Raw genomic sequence first — 17,395 nt, 5'->3', positions numbered from 1 at the left:
GGTCTGTGCGTGTGATGGTGTGTGTATGCATGTAACTGTGTGTCCGTTCTTGGGTATTTTTGTACTGGAGCTTGTGATTGTATGTGTGCTTGTGTTTTTAGTAGTTTCTCTATGTGTGCGTGTGTGTGTGCGTCTGTGCATGTATGAGAGTGTGAGCGCATTTGTGAGTGCTTGTGCATGTCTGTGCATGTGATGGTGTTTGCGTGTGCATGTACTTGGGTGTTTTTGTACTAGAGCATGGGATTTTATGTGTACTTGTGTTTTTGGATGTCTCTGCCTATGTGCTTGTGTGTGTGCATATGTGCGCATATGAGAGTGTGTGCCCACATGTGTATGTGCTTGTGCATGTCAGTGCATGTGATGGTGTTTGCGTGTGCATGTACTTGGGTGTTTTTGTACTAGAGCATGGGATTTTATGTGTACTTGTGTTTTTGGATGTCTCTGTCTATGTGCTTGTGTGTGTGCATATGTGCGCATATGAGAGTGTGTGCCCACATGTGTATGTGCTTGTGCATGTCTGTGCGTGTGATGGTGTGTGCACACTGGATTTGTTATTCTGTGGCAGCCACTGTCCTGGAAATTGACTCTAACTGCCAGATGCCTGACCTTAAGATGGCCACCAGTGTACATTACAGTCTCCTGCCTGACCCCAAGATGGCTTCAATAGTGGTCCCCTGCACGTTGTTTTACCTCCCTGGGACAACAATTGGTCATCGATCAGACCTTGAACCTATCCCCTAACCTGCTTACACATCAGGACTTGGAACCTGTGGAACTTAACCCAGACTGTAGAGACCAAGTGATTTGGCTGATTCCAGATGGAGCTACCATATAGCTAAAGAGGAGATGGGTTGTGGACTCCCCCTGCCATCACCTACCCAGCCGGACCTTGGGCAGATCTTCCCCTCGTCTCTACTTCCTATCTTCCTCCTACCCCTTTACCCTATCACCTTACCCTTCCTTGCTCCATTCACCTTGTCCCCTATGATCTTTAAAAGCTTTTCTTGATACTTATGTCATTTTTAACTGATGTAAATTGCAACATTATTGTTCCTCATTTAAAGTGCTCTGTTTCCTTCGGGTCTTGTCAGCGCTATATGATAACTCAATAATTTAAATTTGTTCCTATTTATTACTCTTTCTCTCTTTGTCTACTTCCCTAGCTCCTATCCCCTCTCCCCTGAATCTCTCACCTTGCCTGCTAGTCTGACTAGCCCCCTGTCCTTTGTGCCTTTTCACTAAGCACTCCTTCTCCCCTTGTTGGGGAAAGATCCACTATTTATACTCTGGAGTCTCAGCAAACCCGCTGAGAGAGTCCACTGCACCAAGGGAGCCACTCACAGCTGAAGTATGGTATGGCACCCCTTGCCAAAACACTCCCTCTCCCCTTTTTAGGGAAGGATCCAGTAGGTAGGCCTTGGAGTCTCAGAGACCCCTCTGAAAGAGTCCACTGCATAAAGGGAACGTCCCACAACAGAGATAGAGAAGTGATACCACTTCCCCTGGGATCACAGCTTACTGGACTTTGGACGTTGCTTTGACTCGTCTACAGGTTTGTGTCCCCATCGCCCTTCCCCTCCTCTTTCCATGCTGTGTCCGTCACCCTCCTCTTATCTTTCCCCCCTCATTACCCCTCCCCTGAATCTTTCCCCTTGCCTGCTTTTCCCCTTACGTATTTGTGCTTATTGATTTATCTCGACCTTACAAGTAACTATGTTGCCATGCTCAAATAACTGTGTAACCTTTGTAACAATTTAACCTGTAACTATGATCTAATGCTCATGTACAGCGCTCTGATACCTCCGGGTCTCTCCAGCGCTATATAAAATCTTTAAAATAAAATAAAAATGAATAAAATAAATAAACCCAAATGAGTCATGGAGAATGGGAAATAGGATTGAGTGTCTATCTGAGTTGGATAGTCAGGATTGACTTGTCCCAGACAAGAGTATTTTAACAGATTTGGATAAAAGTAAAATGTCTGTGCCCACGACCCTTGAGGAACAATATGTAAGTACAACCGGAAAATTTTAGGTCCGTTACGTGCCTAGATGTGAGAGCAAATCCAAGTTGCACGGATGGACATTATATACCCAAACAGTCAGGGATGGGCCTCATATCATGGAATGTACAGGGCTTCAAAATAAGATCTATATACCCGATTGACATGGACTGATTTCTTGAAATTTACCAATGATTCCCCTTATTTTCATTTACTGGTATGTGAGGTTTGCGAGTCATGAGAGATACTTTTAATAAATTATTATAATAATTGTTTCGATAATTTGAGATCCAAAGTAGTGATGGATCTAGAGTTAGCCATAGAGTAAGCCAAGTCCTTACACTACACGTCATTAAGAATGACCAATTTTTGTTATTGTAAACACGCAAGGTGAGGCTCTCACTCACCTATGAAGTAGCCCTCAATAGCTTAATGGTGAAGCTAAGGATTAGGCTGTATAACATTAAGCTGAATGAGAGTGAAAGCCTAGCATCCATGTTTTCCAGAAATAATTATGTGTCTGCTATTGGTTATATTATGGCCCCTGACTGTGTCGGTATAGGCCAGCGAAGGCACAAACAGACTCGGTAACAGTACCTTTCTCGTTATGGCTGACACGCAAGCTGGTCGTGGTAACTGTTGTGGTTGCGTTGCAAAATGGAAGTAGTGCAAGGGGCGGTATCCTCTCAATTTGGTGCAGGTCGTAGCTTGGTGACGATTGTCCACATGGTGTCAATGAGACCAAGGCTTATGGTGCAGAACAAGACGGTGCTCGATGCGGTGCTGGCAGGTTGTGGTGCAGGCGACAGAGCTGGTTATCGGGAGCTGGCATCAGTCGGGCTGGACCACAGTGTGGGACAAGGTGGGGAGTTGTAAAACTTACGAGCAGTGCCTCCAACCACTTTGCGGTCACTGGTGTCAAAGTCAGCAGCAGCGACCACTGTCGGTGAGACCAAGATGGCGAAGTAAAGCGAGACGGTGCAGAGTGCGGTGCCCATAGGTCATGGTGCCATCAGCGGCTCAGTGGTTGCGGCATTGGTCATCGTCAACGGTGTGACCGGTGTTGCGGCGCGAGATGCACATTGTGGGGTCTGCGATGCCGTCAGGACACAGAGCCAGCGAAGGAGTCGGTGACTGAGTCAGTTGCGCTTCCTTTCTCTGTGGCAGCTGAAGCAGTGGTTCCAGAAGTGGTACACAGAGGTTGGTAAAGTCTTTGCTGTCCCTGAGACTTCAGAACAGGAGGCAAGCTCTATTTCAGGCCCTTGGAGATACTCAATAAAGAAGTTGCAGAAAGTTCACTCCAGCCCTTTCACTGCCCAAAACAAAAGCAGCCCTTGCAGGCCAAAACAGTAAAGCACTCAGCAAAGTGATAGTTCCTCCTCACTGGTTCTCCAGCTCTTCTTCTTTAAGTCTTCTTGGTCCAACAGAGTGTTAAAGTTCTGGTGCCTGTGCCCCAATATTGATACCACATAATCCTTTGTTCTCTGGAGACAGAGAGTGTCTTTGCCCAACCAGGACCAGTTCTGCCCTCCCTGGTGCAGCTGCTTAGCAGGAGGTGGAGACAGCATTGTCAGAGGCAGACCAGGCCCATTCAGGTGAAAGGAAATCTCTACCTACTCTAAATGCAGCCCAGATCAATTCATCCCAGTCCTGACTGATCAGGCTCCCTGTGACCAGTACTCCTCCCCAGCCCCTGTCATTTCAAAGCCAGACATGCAATACAAAAGCATAGCAGAGGCACACTGGAGGACTAAGCATGAAAATACCTACATTCTAAAAATGGTATGTTGAAACACAGAATGTAAAAATCACCATCACAAAAAAAGATGCATTTCAACATTCTGAGTTCAGGCATACTAAGCTTTATTTTCATACCTTGTTCTCGGGGGTAGTTATGTTTATAAAATGTTATAAGCAAACTCCCCATTCAGTCCTATGGGAACAGGTAGGCTTGCAATAGTGAAAAACAAAACTGGCAGTAGTTCACTATCAGGACATGCCACACACACCAGGGCATGCCCTACCTTTCACATGCACTGCACCCTGTCCACAGTGCTACGTTGGGCCTACCTTAGGGTGAATAATTTGTAAGAAAAGGGAAGGGTAGGGCCTGGCAAGTGGGTGCACTTGCCAAGTTGACATGGCAGTACTAAACTGCACAAAGATACTGCAGTGGCAGATCTGAGTTGCCTTTTATGGGATTCTCATGTGGGTGGCATAAACAGTACTGCAGGCCCACTAGTAGCATTTGATTTACAGGCCCTGGCACACTTAGTGCCCTTTACTAGGGACTGACTAGTAAATCAAATATGCCAATAATGGAAACACCAATCCATACTAATCATTCATGACAGTAGCACTTGCACTTTAACACTGAACAGAAGTGAGAAAGTGCGTAGAGACACTAAAGCAGCAAAAACAGAATCAAAACCAGGAGGTAATATGCCAAATTGACAGGGAAAACACGACCCTATCTTTCATGGTTTTGTCAGCAGCTTTTGACATTGTGTCTCACTCAAAACTGTGGAAATCTTTGGAGGATTTAGGGGTTGAGGCATGAATCATTATCTTTGTTAGAAAGTTGTATTCAAACGCTAATGTCCGAGTGCATTTTAGTAGGGATGGTGAATACACAACCAGTTTTAAAATCAATAGAGGGGTTAGGCATTGGTGCGTTTTGGCACTCTTCCTGTTCTCCCTATATACAAACTGGATAGATTCATCTCTAAGCATGTGTGCAAGGGACACAGCGAATTGGCTCGTGCCCCCTCTCTATTTTGCTCTACGCAGATGATGCAGCAGTATTGATCGCTAGAACAAGGAGAGGTTTGCAAAGCCTAATTGATGGTTACATCCCTTTTATGTCTGATTTAGAATTGAGAGCAAATGGCCCTAAGACTTATACTAAATCTTGGGGCTAAACCCTGGAAAAAACTGTTTTTCATGCAGAAGGGCACACATTAAGTGAATCCCCTACCTTTTGTTTTCTGGGGATGCTATTCAACTGTAATAAGTCCCGGTCCCCCATGAAAGTAAATAGACGTTAGTTAATCGAGAAATTAATCAGAGATGTTTTGCTTCATTAAAAAATTGGGAGCCTCATTTATGAAAAGTGACGCATCGCTGCGAGAAAACAAGGATGCGTCACTTTTCATTGCGCATTCCTTACGACACCAATGATGCGTGATATTTACAGTATGACATATCATGTCGCAAGGAGTTATAGATACGTCAGTATTTCTGACGTATCTGTAGGGGCAAAAATGACGCATTGTGGAGTGTGTCACAAAAGTCACACAACTCCAGCAATGGGTCATTACACATGGGAAAGTCCCATGTGAAATGTGCCTGCGTCAGTCTTACGCCTGCCATGAGGCAAGCGTAAGATATTGACGCATTTGCGTCCTATAAGTGGCACCGTGAAATCTTATAGAATTCACTACGCCACTTTTACGACCCTTTCTTGCGATGGAACGCCCCCCTGCATACATTACACCTGGTGCAGGTGTAATGTGGCGTAGGGGTTTACAGAGTGACGCATCTACCGAGATGCGTCACTTTGTAAATATGGTGCAACAAGGCTAATTATTTACGCCGCTGGTGCGTCACAAAAAGTGACGCACCATCGGCGTAAAAGTGACACAAGGGCTCATAAATAAACCCCTTACCTTTTAGTTGATTAGAGAACTCCTCACCATATATGACAGTAAAAGTGTGGCGATGGCCTCAGATGGTTCTGGAGTCTGGGGAATACAGAGTATTCAAAGGGTGGAATTTTTTTTTATATATATATCTTTACTCTTCCCCAAGCTATTCGAACTTTATTGCCCATTCTGACCTGGGAACCTGGTACCAAACTGATAGGATTAAAACGGCTCTGATTATGCTTTTGCACTCTATTTGGTTGTTGCAGGAATTGTGTTTGAATAAATTCCTCCTCATGGACAGCCTGAATTTAGACCACTCGTTGGAGATCCTGTGGCTGAGATATGTGAAATCCCGATGTGAGGAGAATAGTTTAGCGGATCTCTTTAATAAACCAGATTTCTGTTGATCGCTAGCCATGGTTAAGCTGAAACTCTGTGCCCAGAACAAGGCCACGAGAGATATTGGAAGTGAAAAAAGCAAAACCATCTGTTCTCGCTTATGTTAATATATACCCTAAGGAGGGTCTGGAAATGTACTTGACCCTAGTACAAAATGCTCAGCACAGATTGATTATTACTCGATACAGGGCTAATATGTTGCCTCTAATAGTGGGATTGCCGATTAATTGCTATTCCCTGGTTATCTCCATGTGCCCGTATGGTGGTGTATCTCCCATAACAAACTTGCACGTTGTATTCTTTTTCCAGTACTATGAATTCCCCAGGAAAAAAAATGGTATGACCCCTTTAAAACTTATAACATTAGGCAGCTCTCCTATTCATGCAACAACTAAATAACCCACTTGTTTGCTGTTTAATTAGCTCATTTCTATGGCAGATATTAAAAATAAGGAAAAAGTTGCGGGTGGAATCTCTTTTATTAAATGAGATCGCTGTACGATTGTTAGTTTTACAGCTTATAAAGTTTGATATGAAATGTTTTAATGACTAATTTTAGATGATTCGTATTATTATTGTAATAACCAAACAGCCTGTTGGTTTGTTAAGCACTGAATATCCATCATGGGTAGATTTTATAAAACAATGGAAACTTGTGGGAGGTCTCTTTTTAATCGAATTGCACATTTGCACAATATTGAGCTTCTATTGTTATGAAATGTAACATTGAATGGGGACTCTTAAAAAAAATATCTCTTTTCACATTTAAGAGCTATTTACATTTTGTGTGATGTCTTTTAATGGAAAAGTTGTATTATGTTTGTATTATTTTATGTACTCTTATTTTACTGAAGTGTAACACATAAATTTAATGATTTAATTGCTTTAGAAAAGCAAACGTTTCTCTTAATATTTCTTCCTCTGTGAGTATTTTTTTTTACTGTTAATCCCTGTCTACGTATTTTAATATATAAATATCTGCAGCAAAAACCATGGGTGGTTGCAAGGGATTGACCATGTACCAAACCTAATATGCCTCCTTGAAGTAAAGTAGAGTAAAACGTGCTACTTTGAGTTACTTTTGGTATACATTGCAGTCCAAAACATATTTCGTTCTGGTTAAGTAAATCCCAAAATAAGCACTTTCCTGTGAAGCTCAATTACAGCTGATCCAAGTGCCACGCTTCTCGGGTTAGAATAACACATCTCCGGGAATTTTCCTACATTACTGCAATGCATGAGATTGTCACACAAAAGAACCATATCCTAAAGTACAATAAAGTGGTGTAGTTCCAGTTTCTTACTTTGCTTGGATGGACAGAAAGAAACTGAGCTTGTTTTGTAAAGGCCACAAGATGGTATTATTGTACAACTGGCAGTATAGGAATCTTAATATATTATGATGTGGAAATATCCTGCCATCACAACTCATATGCAAGCCTAAGGAACTTCAGATATTTGAAGACCAGAACACAAAACCACACACCCGCCTAATCAATGTACCCTGCTCCCCCGCTCAACCCATGGTATAAAACAGATGTAGATGTCCAGGCACAAAACAAAGCTTCTAAATACATGCCAAAAACTGGGGTCCGTCTAAACTGCAGTAAAAGACGGGCCAAATTGGAGAACTGTTCAGGGGGAAGATCCCTGCTGTGGCCCCTCCCCATCCTATAGTCAGCATTGTGTCCCAAGTGGCAAAAAATCTGTACAGAATCTGGCAATCGATCATGATCTGATCAAGCCATTAATTTATTGTGTCTTTGACACACTGCTTTGCAACAGGTGCCCAACCTAGGCAGTGGGGTGTGTGTGGGTGACATTATACTGTTTGAGAGAAAGTGTCACTCATAGTTGTTGAATGCCTTTAATAATTACACTGATATTCAGTTGCGGCCAGCATGGTTCACGGGTGGGGGGGGGAGGGGCCGGGCGCAGAGGGGGGTGGGGGGTGGCGCATGGGGGGTAATTAAAAAAAAAAAAACTTACCTTGAGGCTGGATCCCGCGGCTTCTCTGCGCCTGCTCTCCTGCCTCTGACAGAAACAGGAAAGAGGCACAAAGGTTCCCTCTCCTAAGCCAATCACAACGCTGCAGAGCATGACGCTCAGCCAGGGGTAGGGGGTGGCTATGATCTCCAAGTAGGGTGCATTGCAGCCTGCATGGAGAGAGGGAAAGTGCGCATGACTGGTTGGGAAGCCCGAGAGGGCCAGCCAAACAGTCATAGCACACTTTCCCTCTCTCCATGCAGGCTGCATTGCACCCTACATGGAGACCATAGCCACCCCCCTGCCCCTGGCTGAGCGCCATGCTTTGCAAACCACTCCACTCCTCCCTACCCCATAAACAGAGCAACCCCGCCCACCTTTCCACCCGTGAAGGAAACATAAAATGGTAATAGCTAATTACCTTTTTATGCTTTTGCTTCTCACACTGCGAGAAAGCAGTGGGGCAACGCTCCTCCGCCATAGCAGAGAAACCCCCACTGCTGAAATTATGAAAATGTCACACATAAGCAATCCAAAACCTCGGCAGCTATGAAATTGTCCGGTCCTATTGGTCTTCTACTGCTTCGGTGCGCTCCCCATGTGAAATCAGTTGTGTTCAGGGGGTGGACGGACCTTTTATTACACCAGTCATTTCCCCGGTGGGCTGGGGCCATTGGAGCTGGTCTTGAAAGCCCAAGGCGATGCTGGTGCCTTTGTTATTTTCCCAAGTTCCCAGAGGTATAGCAGCAGGAGGGGGGTACTTGGTGTGGAACTTCAATTAAAAGAAAAAGAGAGGGAGCGAGGGAGTTAGGTGGCAAAAAAAGGGATCCGAGAGGAAGAAGAGAGAGAGGAGAGAAGGCGAAAGAGAGTGGGTGGGTGAAAAGAGAGATAGAGCGAACATAGGAAGGGAAGGGGGCTAGTATGAAGATTTTTGCAAGGGCTTCTTTTGGTTTCAAGTCCTACTCTGGTCGTGCAGGTAGAAAGAGTGGAATACCCTTACGTTTCTGAGATGCAGTGGTGTTTTTGAAGTTCAAAAGATATTTTCTTTTCTACAGGCTTGAAATTCTTCAGCATGTTCCGAGTGATTTTTAAAACCAAATTCTTATATAGACAAGGACTGAAAATCCATACATGAGAGTTAAAAGGGAGGAGTCCTTCATAGTCCACGGAGTGTGAGCACCCCCTGCTGACTGCAGAGAGGCATCAAGGCTTTTATTGTCCTTATAAGAGAAATAGTGAGGAAGAAAGAGCACCAAAATGCAGGATTCGAGGCTTTGAAATATATTCACCAAATATAAAACCATTTATATGTACAAATATAACAGAGTCAGTAATAATGACGCTGCACTTATGATTGTGTTGCTTAATTCACAGGTAAAGCGTTTTTATGTCGAGTAACGTTGACCTATTTTCCTAAAAAGTATTTGACACCATAAAATTTGGTTGCCAAATTTCCTGCAGTTTCGCCAAAGGGTGCAAACGTGTTTTAAGGGATGTGGGTTCTCAAATTGTGTGTATCACTTTCAATATCGCATAATGTTTTTTTGCTAAAGTGCACAGACCCACTATTCTTTACCAATCTTTACACCAAATCTGGCTTGGCAAAAATTAAAGCCTTGGTCCAGCTTGAATACTTTTGCAATTAGGAGTACTTCTGTAATATACGTAAAATAGTTTTAGACTTGTTAAAATAAGAAGACATTGATTATTGAACCAGTTGGAGGAGCACGAGGTAACTCAGAAAGCAAATAGGATCTCTAAAGCCAGTTGAAAAACTTCATCTCCCCTTTCAGTACCCAGCTCCCTCTCCCATCACTCCCTAATTGCAATTTAGCATTTGACATTTACAGCACTCCACTCTATACTAATACCTTGGGGCAGATTTACAAGGAAGTGCTCCAGTGCTGCAACGCAAGCCCCTAGGCTGTGCCACGCTGCGGCACTTCCCAAGCACAGGAATGCGACATATTTACAATAATATGTTGCATTCCTCTGCTCTCCCCTGCACTGGCGCACAAACAGCTGCCATGCGCCGGCGCAGGCACCCTGGCATCATGGTGCAAGGATGCCCTGGTCATGGGGAAATTGTTTTGATGCAGGAAGGGGCACCTTCCTACGCCTATTCAGACACATTTCCAGATTTACGAATCCTCGTAAATCTGGAAATGTGTCTGGTTCTATGGGTGTTGCGTCTGAACAACCACAGCAACACCCATGGAATGCCCCTTTCACGCAAATTGCTGTGTGTAAAGGGGCCATATTTACAAGGACAGGAAAAGCCACGCAGGGTGGCTTTTCCTGTCCTTGTAAATATGGAGCAGTAAAATACGCCACCAGTACGTCACAAAAAGTGATGTACTGGTGGCGCAGGGTGCTGGTAAATCTGCGCCCTTATACTTACTGATGTACTGAGAGCACATTAATTCTGATTGGCCAAGAAGACATGATCAGGGTTGCAATTCCAGGATTCACTAACAAGCTGTGCTGGTTCTTGATCCCGATCCCCAAAATATATATATTGGGATGTCAAGGAACACATCTCAAGGGGGCACCAGGGAACATTCCCTTAGAATTTACCAGAGAAAACTTCTGACTTAAGTGCAGCTGCCGATATAGCAACAGCACTTCTAGTAAATATGGAAAATGACCACCGGACAGTCATGTTATCATGGCATAAATCTAGCCACTAGCAGGCTTTTTTCATTTTTTCAAAGAGAAACCAAAGTTAAATCGAATAATAATGAGACAGTCTTTACCAGTAGTATAGACATGGTAGCAAGGGAGCAAAAAGAGTAAACTAAAAACACACAGCGTTTTATATATGTCTTGTTAAGAAAGATAGTTTTCGCCCATAACAAGATACAGTCTTTTACCAATAGTCAGTAGCATAGCGAGGATGGAATGGCGTTGAAAATGGCCATCTTTTGTCTATTTCCCCAGAATTTTGCCTTCACCACCCTGTTTTTGCTGAACTCTTTTTTGACTTTAGGGCTCAGTGTACATTCTCCTGCTAACCAGTGGTAAAGTGCTTGTGAACTCTTTTCCAAGCATGGTAACAATGTTGACACTCAAATGCTGTATTATTTACTAATAAGTCCCTAGAATACGGTACTGTATGTGTCTAGAGCCTGTACATTAAATGCTACAAATTGGGTGCAGCACTTATTGTGCCATCCACTAGAGTAGCACTGCAAAACTTGTCAACAGGCTTGCCCTTGCAGTGGTCTACTGTTTCGACCTAGCAAAATAAACCTTTTGACAGGTCTAAACTTTCCTATTTATTACTTACTAGCAGCCCATCCCGACCTTGTCCGGGAGCAATCAGGCTTCCGCGACCCCCGCCCGCCCCGACATTGTGCAGCAGCCCGGCCCCATGCCCGCCCCAACATTGTCAAGCAGGCCGGGCCCCCGCCCGCCCTGTCCCCCGCCTGCCCCGACCCCCGCCTGCCCGTAGCCTTACCTTAGTCGCCGCTCCTCCCCCACGCTCCTCATTTCACCGCTCCTCGCCGCTTACCGCTCCTCCCGCCTGTCCGCCGGTCCTCACCGCCATTCCGCTGTTCGTCACCGCAGGTCGCGGCCGGCACTACTTCGAAGGGACTACTTTTTTTTTTAATAACGCATATTTTTATACTTTATATAGCCTATGTCCATCTGCACACCCTGATGATTACAATGATGTATCGGGTGTGTGGATTGGCGCTGTGGTTCTCGAGTTTACCCGCCTCAAAGGTGCAAAGTTCTTCCTTTATATTAGTAGTATAGATATAGATATAGATAGATATAGATTAAAATGCATTTAATTTTTTAATAATTACATGTATGGTTGCATAGTTTTTAAATTCAAAATAGGTGATTAAAATATTTTATAGTTAAATCTTAAAAATACACTATTTTTAAATCTATTTATAATATGAATTGTATTTATTTATTTTTAACTGTTTTAAATAATTTAATTTGCAGTATTAACTGGTTTTAAGTCCCTACATCCCTTATTTTCTATGAGAGGGTGTTGTAATATCACTGGTTGAACATATGCACTGCTGAACTTACTACTTTGAACACTGAAACGTAATAAGCTTACTCATAAGTGCCCGTTTCTTTTGTGAATCCGGCCCGGTGCCTAGAGCGTTCTCCGTTCTCAGAACATCATTCAGAGCGTTATAGCTCATTCCTCAGAAAGCATTCAGCTCTCCCTCCATGCCGATGGTGATATTACCCCTAACTGAGGGCCCCAGGACCTTATCAGCGCTGGAGGCAGGCCTCGGAGCGCTATCAGCACCCCTGGCAGGTGTCAGAGAGTTTAGCGATGCCTCACAATAGACCATCAGTGTGACAGCACTAAGTTCTGACAGCAGACTTCAGGGCGCTGCAGCACCGGCCTCGGAGCGCTATCCTCCCATCGCACCTCGGAGCGCTATCCTCCCATCGCAGCTCAGAGCGCTATCCATCCAGGGTGCAGGCAGCCGCGGCCTCGAAGTACTATCCGTCCAGGGTGCAGGCAGCAGTCCCCCTCCCTCCTGCTCAGGCGACAAGGCTCTCGTTGTGTCTCTTGCGGCTCTGAAAGGCCCTTTGTGCTCCCCGCACCCCTCCATTAGGGCCCATCAGGGGATGAGACGGGGCCGGGCGCACAACAGAGGCTTAGTGACTGCGGCCTGGCACCGGCCCCGCCCGCCCCACACCTGGGTCCCTCTCATCGCCTCTCGGCCGCTTTGTACTGCCATTACCCGTGCCCTGCATTTGGCCTTGTCAGTGCACCTGACCCCGGCCTGCCAGGGATGCGTGACTGAGCGGGTCTAAACTGCAGTCTGTAGTCACAGGAGTGTGCAGAACCATGCCTGGAACACCTGTAACTACAACAGTACTCAGGACGTTCAGCCCGGGCCCCCGCCCGCCCCGACCCCCGCCTGCCCGGAGCCTTACCTCAGCCGCCGCTCCTCATTTCACTACTCCTCTCCGCTTACCACTCCTCCCGCCTGTCTGCCGGTCCTCACCGCTCCTCCCCCGCGCAATGTCCACCGCTCCTCCTCGCGTTCCTGGACGCCGCTCCTCCCCGAAGTCAGCAGGTCGCGGCTGGCCCTACTTCAAAGGGACTACTTTTTTGTATGTTAATTTTTTAAATAACGCATATTTTTATACTTTATATAGCCTATGTCCATCTGCACACCCTGACGATTACAATGATGTATCGGGTGTGTGGATTGGCGCTGTGGTTCCCGAGTGCAAAGTTCTTCCTTTATAATAGTAGTATAGATATGTTACCACTAAGGTAGGCCATAATGGCTCATAGGGCAGGGTGCATGGCATTTCAAAAGTAGGATATGTATATGTCATGTTTTACATGTCCTAGCAATGAAAAACACCAAAAGTCGTTTTTTCACTGTGGCAAGTCTGGCCTCCCATTGATTAACCAAAAAACAAATTGTCCCTTGATTCACTCATCCAGAAAGTACACCCTATCAATAGTGGATTTCTTAATTCATATACAGCACATAGATCAACTTAAAAAAAAAATTCACTCAAAATCCCTGAGACACTCAAACAATGATCCCACTATAAAATACAGTACAAAAATGTCAATTTATTTCTTTAGTACATGTAAATGTTATTAAAACACAATTTAAATAATAAAACACGTATAATATCACATTTTCCAAAAGGACGAAGTAGGACAGGGAATCCATGAGCTAATTAGCGTGACGTACGCGCATTGGCAGGTGAGGACGTGTATGTATTAAAGCCCCTCTACCTTGGACTTCATATGCACATTTTTGGGACATATAACCAGAAATCTGGGGTTCCGGATTGAACCGTTCAAGAATATACAGCAGTTGGGTAACGGCGATTTTTCAAGTCCCTTTAAGAAGGGGGTCCAGTAATAGACCATTCTTTGAGTCTGCAAAATAAAATAAACACAAGAATAAGTGAAAATATCAACTCTCTTTCATTCAGGGTATAACAATCAAATATACCACAAAAAAAGTGAACGTAATGACTGGAATAATCAGATACCCATCGAAACGCGTTGACGCATTTCTGTAAATTATCCCGAGGACAAGTTGGACCTGTAAATACGAATTAGAATATATGTATCCAGGCTAATCCTGCTAAAATTGCACATTTCTGCACTGTATGTTATAGTGGGATCATTGTTTTAGTGTCTCAGGGATTTTGAGTGAAATTCTTTTTTTAAGTTTATCTATGTGCTGTATATGAATTAAGAAATCCACCATTGATAGGGTGTCTTACTGATTGAGTGAATCAAGCGACAATTAGTTTTTTGGTACTGATAGTACTGCACTCCCTTAGTTGCTGACAAGGGGTCTCTCTCTGTTTAAACACACTCCCATTGATTAACACTGGTTTATCTTATTATATTTATTAAGTGCTAAATTCAGCTTGGGAACACCTAGAGAGAAACTTATTCCACTCATTTTAGTCATAATGTTTATTTTGTTTTGGAAATACCACTTTTAGAAAAGGGCACCTGTGAGTAGCCACTTGCTCTAAAGCTGCTGACGACTCCCCCACTAGGAAAAGTGTGTTGGGGCAGTACAGTGGATGAAGGGACTGGTTGTAGAGTCTTTAGTGGGTCTTCCTGACAAGATTGCTTGGGAGGAGCTTTGCCCCTGCCCTGATTGCACTTCAGAAGGTAGCCTTTACGCTGTACACAGCCATTCCTGACTTCAGAAGAGCCCTACCTTGTCCATGGCATATGCAGCTCACATCTGTAGCCTGCCATTTGTTTCACTAGATACACTGAAGCCATTCCCAAGGGGAAAGTGAAGAATTGACCAGAACAAGAATGTGGGGTTAGACAAAAGGGTGTCCCCCACCCTCAGACTGGTTCTGGGTATAAAAGTGGCAGCCCCACAACCTGAAATCAGAACACTCTCGGGCCTCAAAAGATTCAAAAGAAGAACTGTCTTGATGTATAAAGAAGGAAAACTGGACCTGATTTCCTTGCACCCTGGACCTCAGAAGTGATGGCAAACTTCAGCTGGCTTAGCTCCTATGTGAACTACAGGGATACACCAGGTGTCTACAGTACTTTCTTGACTTCCAGCTGACCAGACCCAACTGAGCTGTCCTATTCCTCTGTTGACCTCTGTGGAAGTGAGTCTTTATCCCCAATAATTATCCCCAAGGTCCTGGATGCTTCGTTGGTGTCAGGGTGCATTTCTACCAGCCTAACTGGAGGCCTCACTTGATTTAAAGTCAAGCAATGGCAAGCAATGCCAAGTGGTGCCTGATCGAAAACCTCCTCAACATCAGAACTGAGAGGACCCAATAAACACCTCTACTAGGTCCAAAGTTGAGCTGCACTCAATAGACAGCTTCACTCACTGTGACGTTGAGGGGAAGCAGATCACCAGCTTCAGCTACTCCAACGTTGAGCGACATCCGATCAACAGCTTCCACGATTTTAATGCCAAGCTCTGCCGACAACCCTCTGAACTCTAAGCCCTCATGCAGTGACTCTCTATCATCACCAAACCTCTCTTCAGACCCAACCTGTCCAGCTCTGCTGGGGTACTTCAAGGTCCACACCAACGCCGAAATCAAAAAGTAAATCCACCACTAGGACCAATCTAGTACAAGCTTTACTGTGGTTGGGCTGAACTTTTGACTTTGACCCAGTCCAGCATGACCATAAACCTGCACTTGGCACTTATTGGTGCTATTTTGACTCAAACATTTTAAAACTCTTAACTAAAGTTTTATTGATCGGATATTTTTCATTTTAGGTGTCATTTTATGTATTCAAATATCCTTTGTTTTCTAACTTGGGGCCTCATTAGGATTGCGTTTTTTCCGCATCCTCTGGGCCGGCGGAAGTGTCCGCCGGCACGAGGATACGGAAAAACCGCTGCGGAGGCTTCAAAGACTCCCCCCCCAGATTAGGATGGCTGGGGGGTCATGAAGACCGTCTGCCGCTTTTCCGCCGTGGTCGACTTACAACCGCGGCGGAAAAGCTCTAATATGGAGGCGGTGTCTAACAGACACCGCCAGCCATATTAGGATGGGGGGTAAACAGATGCCTTTCCGTGGCGGCTTCTTCGCCGTGGAAAGGCATACGTTGATTTCTTTGGGGGCTCATTGCGGGCCCCCAGGGTGACAGGGGGATGGGGGGTGCACATGGGGTGTACCTATGGTACCCCCCTGCATTTGCGTGCACGAAGCGGCAGGCACCGCTCGGTGCCTGCCGCTTTGTGCATGCAATTGCGAAGCATGCATGTTTAACCTTGCGGCGGGTACTGCTTCAAGCAGCACCCGCCGCAATGTTAAATATTGAGGATGTGACTGCCAGGGTGGCGGTCACATCCTAATTGCACTGGAGGGACCGCCCCTGCGGACGGTCCCTCCTCCTCTGGGGTGGCGGACGGACGTAGGTCCATCCGCCATACTAATGAGCACCTTGGTTTGGGATTTTTATCCCGTATTGTGTTTTCGCTTTATTGATTGTTGTTTACTGCATAAATACTTTACAGGTGTTTCTAAGTTAAGCTTTACTGCTTTTGTGCCAAGCACCAAGAGAGTAAAGCACAGGTTTATTTAGTGTCTTTTGTGGTTCACGCTGACAAGGATTGTGATTATTCTTTGAAGTTGCTTCTCTCCCCTTCAACAAGTAATGTAGTTTCTTACAAATGGGCTCTTCTGCATGCAAGAAAAATGTCCCCTTTGACTGCTATTGGAGTAATAAATACCGTAATGTTCAGGGCTCGATTGGACACTACGGCAGCTCTGGGCCCTGGTGCCACTGCACCTACTGCACCAAAGTCAGCTACTCTGCCAATAGTGACTTTGATAAATGTAGAACGGCAGGCACACATGGTCAAATAGAAAGTCACATGATTATATCACACTATTAACAACTACTGCAAGGAAGCGGCCGAGGCTGAAAATGGCTATTCTCCAGTTTTTCATCGGTCATGACAGTGGTAGGATTGTGATGTACAAATTATATCATAGAAAAGGTACTGTCCTTTCTCTCAAACAAAGGAACTTTAGAACTGTGCCTCATTGAGCCTGACTGTTATTAGGTGACGTAGGGCCCGATTCACAGAACTAACTTAAGACAAAATCCTAAACTTACTACCGTTTTCGTATTCACAGAGGGCACTTACTCATTTTGGTATTCACAGAAGACACTTACTCATTTCGGTATTCACAGAAGTTAGGAGTCCTAACTTTAGGACTCCTAAATGCCTTCTGTGAATACCGAAAGTCTTAAAATTAGGATTTTTCTCAATTTAGTAGCAGTAAAGTTAGGATTCCTAACTTTAGGACTCCGAAATGCCTTCTGTGAATACCGAATGTCTTAAAATTTGGATTTTTCTCAGTTTAGTAGTAGTAAATACTA

This window comes from Lissotriton vulgaris, chromosome 2_1 (genome assembly GCF_964263255.1).
Source record: "Lissotriton vulgaris chromosome 2_1, aLisVul1.2, whole genome shotgun sequence".
Taxonomy (NCBI): Eukaryota; Metazoa; Chordata; class Amphibia; order Caudata; family Salamandridae; genus Lissotriton; species Lissotriton vulgaris.
This window is presented reverse-complemented; position numbering follows the sequence as displayed.